General features: G+C 45.8%; 1 pseudogene; it reads left to right on the forward strand.

The window, feature by feature from the left end:
* The first annotated feature begins 8,118 nt into the window (after nucleotides 1-8,118).
* LOC119827175 lies at nucleotides 8,119-8,864 on the forward strand (annotated as a pseudogene).
* Nucleotides 8,865-9,099: the final 235 nt, after the last annotated feature.

The following is a 9,099-nucleotide window of genomic DNA, read 5'->3' on the forward strand; positions in this document are numbered from 1 at the left end:
CCATTACTATCTTTTGTCCCCTTTGAACTCCTTCCTCCTGCTGCAAAGCTTCCCTTCCATTTTTTTCATTCACACTCTGTATTTCAATCCATACTCCCCATCCAAGAGAAAACATGCTGTAGTTATTTTTCAGAGTCTGACTTACTTCCCTTAACATGATCTCCAGTCTCATCTACTTTCTTGCATATAATATAATTTAATTATTTCATGTAGGATAAAAATCCATTGTGTGTATTTTTAACATTTTCTTTATCTTCCCATTCATTCAGAGCAGCTGTAAACATGGGTATGTAAGTATCCCTCAAGTTTGCCTATTTGGATTTCTTTGGGTATTGTTCTGTTAGGTTTCTGTTGCCATGCTAAAACCCTGACCAAAGCCAGCTTGGGGAGGAGAGGGTTCAGTTTACACTTTATAGCCCATCACATGGGAGGCCAGGGCAGGAACTAAGGCAGGACTGGGAGGCAGGAATGAAAACAGAGACCATAGAAGAATGTTACTTACTGGCTTGCTTCCCCTGGCTGGGTCAGCTATCATCTTTCCTATACACCCCAGGACCACCTGCCCAAGGATGACACCACCCAGAGTGGGCTGGGCCCTTCCACAGCAATCATGAATCACAAGAACTCTCCATGGGCCAATCTGATTGTGGTAAATCCTCAGGTGAGGTTCCCTCTACCCAGTTGCCTCTGGTTTGCATCAAGACAAAGCTATTCAGCACAAATGTTTACCCAAGGATGGTGTAGATGGGTCAGACGGTAGTCAAGTTCCTGGAGGAGCCTCGATGTGAATTTGCACTGTGGTTGGTTAGACTGCCTGGTCAGTGAGTTCCCAGGATCCCCTTTTCTGTCCCTTCAGTGTTGGGGATACAGGTACATGCCACCACACCTGGCTTTTCGTGTGCTTGCATGGCAAGCACTGTACAGACTGGGCCGTCTCTCTAGCCCCTAGCTGGGACTTTGATAGTGTAGTGGGCATCTGTGGCCAGGGACAGGGAATGCAGGGCTTCTGTCCTTTAAGGCAGCGCTTTTTCCAACAGCAGCTTCTTTCTGGGGACATCACTGTGCTCTAGCAGCCTGGTGTCTAGGGACTGGGTGAGTGACGGTGGGACTTCCTTCTCGGAAATGGAACTCTTGTGTGAACCCAAGGCTGTTGCCACAACTGGGTTCTAATCCCGTGGTGACTGTGGGACTTTGTAGGAAGCAGGAATGTCTGGGTTTGCAGTGATCAAATCTTCTAGGCGTCTCCAGTCTAATCTTTTTCCTGGAACAAGGAGGTAAATCTCCTTGGCCAGGGAGGCAGGGTCACAGTTGCCAGTGGTCTGTGCTTTTTCTGCACTGTCAGCCTAGGCCTCTGTGCATTGCTGGGCCCCTTAGTTGTCCCTTGGCCATCCTTGAAGCAAAGGAATATAGTCCTCTTTCTTTACATGGGTACTTCTATTTGGCTACCTTGTAATTTTGCTTTTTGGGCTTTTTTCTTTTGGCTCTCTTGCTTTTACATTAAAATCTTTTTATTTATAGATTTATTTATTCTATTGTAGGCATATGAATCTTTTGCCTACATGTATATATGTATTCTATATGCATGCCTGGTGCCAAAGAAGATGTTGGATCCCTTGAAACTAAAGTTGTACATGGTTGTGAGGCATCATGTGGATGCCGGGAACTGAACCTGTGTCCTCTGCAAGAGAATCCAGTGCTTTTAACCACTGAGCCATCTCTCCAGCCACTTCTTGCATTTATCTTTAAAATTCTGTTTATTTATTTGTGTTTATTTATGTTCATACATGTGCGTCTGTGGAGGTCAGAGGACAATTCTGGGAGCCACGTGTCTCCTGTAACCTTGTGGGATGGAGGCAGTGACCTCAGGTTGTCAGGCATTGGTTTCTAGGAAAACGCTTGCTAGGCTTCTGATGGCATTTGTTGACTCTGTGAATCTATTTGGAAAGGACAGATATGTCTGTAATATTATGTCTTCTTAGAATGTAGCCAGCTCTGGAGTGTTGACTTTGGCCAAGTCCCTTGGGACGTCATTAGTCAAGAACCAAGTTGTGTGTTGTTTCTTTTTACCTTGGGGTTTCCCAGATCAACTTGGATTATATAAACTTGAGCCTAAAATCTGTGTGAAGGCAGGTTTGTGGTTATGAATTCCCAGGGAAGTGTCTGCTTATCTATCAATAGAGTTATTTACTTTCCCTCTAAAGTGAAAGCTAAGTTTTCTTTCTTTTTTATTATCAGCTTGGTTGGTGAGAGATTTCCCTTTCTAAGTTCATACTTTCTTTGTCAGAGTTCCCTGTGTGAGCATTGAGCCCCAGGTCTCACAGTGCTTACAAATTCTCCAGCCTTCTGACCAAGTTGTCATAGTAAAAGCTAATGAGAGTTTTCTGGCTTCTGGGAGGTACCATGAACTTCTGTAGGACTCCATTGCGGTTGAAAGGGGTGCTTATGCAGTTATCTAGCGTTTCTTGGTGTCTGTCCTTTAAAATTATTTCATTTTATTTTATGTATGTGTGTGTGTGTGTGTGTGTGTGTGAGAGAGAGAGAGAGAGAGAGAGAGAGAGAGAGAGAACACAACCATGTGCATGGGGGTTCAGAATAGGCCATTGGATCCCCTAGAGCTGGAGTTATTGGTCCTTGTGAGCTCCCCATGTGTGAGCTGATTTTGATCCTCTAAAAGAGCAGCAGGTGCCTTTGGTCACTCAGCCATCTCTCCAGGCCTCCCTCTCTCCCTCCCTTCCTTCTTTGAGACAAGGTTTTACTACATATCCCCGGCTAGCCTGGAAGACCTGCCTGCCTCTGCCCCCCATTTGTTTATTGTAAGGTCAGCAGTGTTCTTGGGTGCTCTTCCATGCAGGCCCTACTTTTCCTGAGTAGTGGTAACACAGACAGAGCGGGCTCTCATCTTGGGCTATTCTCTCTTTTCTTAGCTTACCTGCACATTCCTACTCCTTTAAAAAAAGCCTACATTTGTCCTCTGATGACATCATAGATGTATAAAGAGCGTTCTGCTTCCTTCTGTCCCACTCTATCTTCCTCTACTTGTGTCATTCCCTCCCTCCTTTTCCCACATCATGCTTTTTTATTTCTATTTATCTTTTGACCCACAGGTTTGAACCAGGATGACCACAGGTTTGGAACTATCATCAGAGTCAGGTGGACTCACTGTTTAGGACACTGAAGGCAATAATTCCTTATCCCAGAATCCATTAGTTGTCAATAGTTCAGGGATGGGTAGGGCCCTATGAGCTGCTCCTTGATCCATGATTGGCTGCTGACAACAGACCCAGTCCTGCACAGGAATTTTTAAAAGTAAGTTATTTTTAGAGTATTGGTGTCTTGCCTGCAAGACACATATGTTTTTGTGAGGTGTTGGATCCTAGAGTTATAGATAGTTGTGAGCTACTATGTGGGTGCTGGGAGTTGAACCCAAGACCTTCGGAACAACAGTCAATGCTCTTGATCACTGAGCTATCTCTCCAGCCCTAGTTAGGAGGATTCTTACTAATAGTAGACCCAGCAGCCCGGGGGGAATACCTAGTAGAGCAGAAGGCTCTGAGTTCATGGAGGTTCACGCTAACGAAATGTGCAAGATGGTACCAGCACCCACCTTGAAAGTCCTGCTAGTGTCCGCTGTGCCCTGACACCTGGTTATTACTGTTGGGCACTTTGCTTTATTCTGCGGTCTCCTCTTAGCGGCATGGGCTGTACAGGGAGCCCTCTACTTCTTACGAAGGTGGAGGTGATGGTTACTATCAGGTGGCAGCTTGAGAGGATCTAGAATCACTTGGAGTCAAGTATTTGCATGCATCTCTGAGAGATTCTTTACCTCCTCTCTCCTCACTTTATTATTTCTCTCTTAGTGAATGGTGCCTGGTGGCCCTTTCTAAAAAAGAATGACTCATTTCTTTATGCCAAGCAGGTGCAGGACCACGCTCCCTAGGAAGAATGTTCAGCCCTAAATGTAGTTCTGTTTAATGAGGGCTGAGTCTTGCTAAGTAGAGATGGCTACGTTTTAGAGTCTAGCCCCCTCACCCCCCTCCTGCCCCTACCCTGGCTCTGGATAGCTCTGATGCTTCCTGGGAGAACTGGAGTGAGTTTTACTCCACGCTACTGTTTCTAACGCAAAGCTGGAGCAAGTTTCTGAGCTTTGTATGAATTCACATGAGTTTGACATGGGGGCTGATGACAGGAAGTTGTGGCTCTCTCTCTGGATGTCAGGAAACTGTGGGTCTCTCTCTGGATGTCAGGAAGTGTGGGGCTCTCTCTGGATGTCAGGAAGCTGTGGGGATCACTCTGTTTTTTTTTTTCTGTGATGGGAGTTGCCTTCCCAGTTTCCCTGCAGCTCACAGCTTCAGGAGTTGATTGCTGTGTGGAAAGTGTGTCCCTTGAGCTGTCAAATCATTCTCATTACGGTGACAAAGCACCCAACCTAAGCAGCTATTTCTGTTTGGATTACCATATGACCCATCTCTACCACTCCTGGGGAGATACCTGAAGGAATGTGTTGGCAGAACACAGAGATGCTTGCACGCCCATAATCATTACTGCATTTTTCATAACAGCCACACACAGAGCCAGGCTGGACAGATGCCCATGGATGAGCAGATCAATAAGCCCCAAACTAAAACCCAACTACTTTGCTTTTCTATTACTTGAGAAACGTCATGGCCAGAAGCATCTTTGAATGGTATGGGCACATTTCAGCTCATAGTTTATAGTCCTTCACTGAGGGGAGGTGGGGCAGGAAGTCAAGGCAGGAACCTGGGGCAGAAACTGAGGTAGAGAACATGGAAAAACAGTGCTTTCTGGCTTGCCCCCATGGCTCGCTCTGCTTGCTTTCTTACACACCTCAGGACAATCTGCCCATGGGTAGCACCATTCACAGTGGTTATATGGTTCCTATCCTTTTAAATGTGTGTGTGTGTGTGTGTGTGTGTTCATGTATGTGGATGTGGGTGCATGTTCATGTGTGTGGAAGCCAGAGGACAGCCTCAGATGTCATTCCTTAAGTGTCTACTTGCCTTTTCTTTCTTTTTTTCTTTTCCTTTCTTTTTGAGACAAGGTATTACTTTTACTCTGAACTAAACATTTTTGTTACACTGGCTGCTCAGCAAGTCCCAGGGCTGTGCTTGCTTCTGCTTTTCCAGTGTGGAGACCACAAGCATGCACTGCCATGCCTCCATTTTTATGTAAGTTTTGGAGCTTGAGGTCAGGTCCTCATGCATGTGTGGCAAACACCCTATCAACGGAACAATTTCCCATAATTCCTAGATTTTGATTGGTCTATTTACTCTCCTATTTTTCTAAAAAAAAGCCTTTAAAAATGGTTTTCTGTGTGGTTTTGCAGATCACATGCGCACATCCGTTTTTCTTTAAAGTTTTAAATTTTAATTTGAATTTTTTGCTAATTATGTGTATGTGTGTATATATATATACATATATATATGCGTGTGTGTGTGTGTGTGTGTGTGTGTGTGTGTGTCTACATGTGTGCTGGGTGCGTGTGGAGGCCAGAGGTGTCAGAGTCCCCTGGAGCTGGAGTTACAACAGTAGTGAGCCACATGACACAGGTGTTAGGAACTGACTCAGGTCCTCTGCAGAAGTAGGAGACGCTCTTCACCATCACGCTGGCTCTGCATTCCCATCTACCTGCACCCAGCAGCTTTCACGGGAGGTATCTGGACTGCTCCGCTGCAGACAGTAGACCTGGGGGACCTTAGGCAATGCCCCTGAGAATGACTCAGGGTGAGAGTGGCCCATGCTATTGCTGCTCTTCAGCTGGCTCATATTGGAGACCAAGATAAGTTCAGGCCTGCTCCCTGAATTTGTGTCTCCAGTGTCCTCAGATATCCCATTAACATGCTGGAGCAGGTTCAGGCTAGCCCATGAGTGCTGACTAGTAAGAGTTCAGCACTGGGTGTGGTGGTGTATGTCTTTAACCTCAGCACTTGGGAAGCAGAGGCAGGCTGATATCCCCGAGTTTTAGGCCAGACTGGTCTATATAAACAGTTTGAGGCCAGCCATAATTTTGTAAGTCAGTTGTTATGCTTGACCATAATCAAAAGTTAAGTGGCATAGCCAGGTGAAAGCTCTAGACTATTTTGGGATGCCCCCACGTTGAGACACTGTGAGATGGTTAATCATTAATGTAACATGACCTAGATTCACTTTGGAACAAACATCTTGGCACACCTGTGAAGGAATTTCTAGCTAGGGTTAATTGAGGTGTATAAACCCATCCTGAATCTGGGTAGCACAATCCCTGGGCATCCTGATTCTGCTCCCTAACTGTGGATGGAATTGACCAGCGGCCCTGTACTCCTGCTGCAATGCCTTCCGCCATGATGGGATGAATCTTCAAACTGTGAGCCAGAACAAATCCTCCCTTCCTTAAGCTGCTTTCTTTGCCACAGTGATGCGGAATAACGAGACGACTGACTCAACGAGAAAAACAGCTAGGTATGTCCAAGACCCTGAATTACGTGTGTGTACATACATATATATCCCATATGGTTGTTTGAGGAAAATGGTCCCCAAAAGGAGTGGCACTATTAGAAGGTGTGGCCCTGTTGGAGGATGTTCATCACTGTGGGCAGGGCTTTGAGGTCTCTTTTCTCAAGCTTTACTCAGTGATAGTTCTACCTGCTGTCTGCAGTAGAACTCTCAGTATTCCTCCAGCACCATGTCTGCCTGCATGCTGTATTCTCCTGCCATGATGATAATGGACTGAACCTCTGAAACTGTAAGCAAGCCACCCCAATTAAATGTTTTTCTTATAAAAAAGTTGCATGGTCATGATGTCTCTTTACAGCAATAAAAACCCCAACTAAGACACACACAAACACACACACACATGCACATATATATGTGTATGTCTTATATATGTCATATATGAATAAAAATGCATAGATATAAACTTCAATTATACATACTACATTTAAAAAGGTAATAAACACTCAAGCCATGCCCTCCACAATTATTTTTAATATTAGGGATTCTCTGAGGTTATTGGTTATTACGTCAACTGTAATTCTGTGGTAGAAATACTGCTCATGCTAGTCATTATGTAAGTGTGTGAGTGTGTCCATGCCCATGCATGCGGAGGCCACAGTTCCACCCTGGATGTTGTTTCTCAGGCCTCTCACTGTCCTGGAACTCGGGCATTCAGATAGGCTTCTAGTTCAGTGAGCCCCTGGGAGCTCCCTATCTGTTTCCCCAGGTCTGGGAATACACAATGTCTGGCTTTTATTTGGATCCTAGGGTTCTAACCCAGGCAAGCACTTTACTAACTGAGCCATCTCCCCAGCCTCCAGGTCTCTATTGTTACTTGTATGGCTGAGACCAAACACCTAACAGAAACAGCATAATGGAGGCATTGTCTGTTTGGGGTCAAGGTTTCAGAAGATTCAGAGGAAGGCTGCTCAGACAGCTGATCACACAGCAGAGGAGGGGGAGCAGGCACCCAAGAGCGCCCCCTTTTCCCTCCTTTCATTGTGCCCAGCTCCCCCCCCCCCCAGCATGGGATGGTGTCGTCCACATTCAGGGCAGGTCTTTCTCCTTTAGCTATTCTCTCTGGAGATGTCCTCAGACACAGTCTTGCCAGCCTCCTTGGGGAGCTCCAAGTGCAGTCAAATGATGGAGAAGGTTAAACATTGCAGAACGGCAAACTTAAATATTGGGACGTTCTCTACTTAGAAGACAAACAGAGTCTCCTGATTCCTTTCTCAGTTATTTCCAATGTGCATTGATTACATCACCTTTTTCTGCTTTTCACACATAAAAAAGTTGTGTCTCTCCCTCTCTGGTCTCGAAAGCCCACTTGTAAAGTATCACCAGGCCACCACTGTGTAAAATGGTGTGGCATGTGGAGGGGGCACCTGTGGGTATAGTCCTGAGGGTGACATCAGCCTTTCAAGGAAGGCAAAAGGGCATCACTCTCTGTAGCCAATGTAAAAAATGTAAAAACTGCACATTTCATAGACTGTTTCTAGAATGACTGATAAAATCCATAGCTGTGAGCTCACGTGATTTCTAGCAGTGATTAGCCACAGTTTCTCATTAGTTACTCTTCTCGTTTCTGTGACAAAATGCCTGACAAGAAGCAACTCAAGGGCCACAGCGATGGGCAGCGGCAGATGGTCTCAGGCGGGAATATGGGTGCTGTGGCATGGCACCGGATGGAGTGATGATTCTGACATTTGGGGTGGTGCAACATTGATAGAAGCTTTTTGATAAAGCTGTGGCTCCCTTTAAAAATGCTCTAAAGAAAGGTGACATTTGTGAAACCAGATAAACCAAAAGGCACAGCCAGAAGAAAACCTGCTAAGAAGAGTAAAAACCCAGAGAAGAATATCCCAAGTCCCTTGAAAACAGTGGGAAGTGGGGATAAATGTGCCGCTGTTCAGTCAGAAAGCGGCTGAGTTCACCCAGCTATCATCGCTTCAGCTGATTTAAGAGAGGAACCTGTGTTGTGCTTTATACTGGATTTGGAGTCAGCAGAGAGAGATCTGTCCGGTCTACTTTCCCCAGCCTGTGAAGTAGGTACTAAGACAGAAGCAGACGCTCAGGAGGATGAAAATGAACGTCAAGCTTCCTCTGATCTCCTGGAAGTAAACCACATGAATCTGAACTGCTCCATGGAACTCCTTTCTCCCTCCATCACTCCCAAGGCCAGGATCAAGACTGGTACCCGGAAAGCCAGGTCTGGATTCAGTGGCTCACCACTGCCACCACCTCCATGGCCCCTTCCTGCTATGTTGGATGCTATGTTGGCTCCCTTTGGGACCACCAATAATTCTCCCACCCCTCCCGTATCTCCAGATTGTCTGGATGCCTGGGAAGATGGTAATCTCTTAGTACATGAATGACGATCATAGTGCCTATTGTATGTGTTTCAGACCCAAAGGTGCTCATGTTAAGCAGTTCGACTCTCCCAAGGAGGTGGTATGTTGGTGTCGCTCGTTGATATGAACAGAAGCCTCATTGCGATCCTGGCAGACACTTGATTGAGTGGTCTGTCATCAGCTTTTTCCTGTTCTGGGCTTCCGTACCTAAATAACCAACGGGGCAAATCAGTTTGAGTAACCAATTGGCGGAAATGTG

Source organism: Arvicola amphibius, chromosome 12, assembly GCF_903992535.2.
Source record: "Arvicola amphibius chromosome 12, mArvAmp1.2, whole genome shotgun sequence".
In the NCBI taxonomy this organism is placed as follows: Eukaryota; Metazoa; Chordata; class Mammalia; order Rodentia; family Cricetidae; genus Arvicola; species Arvicola amphibius.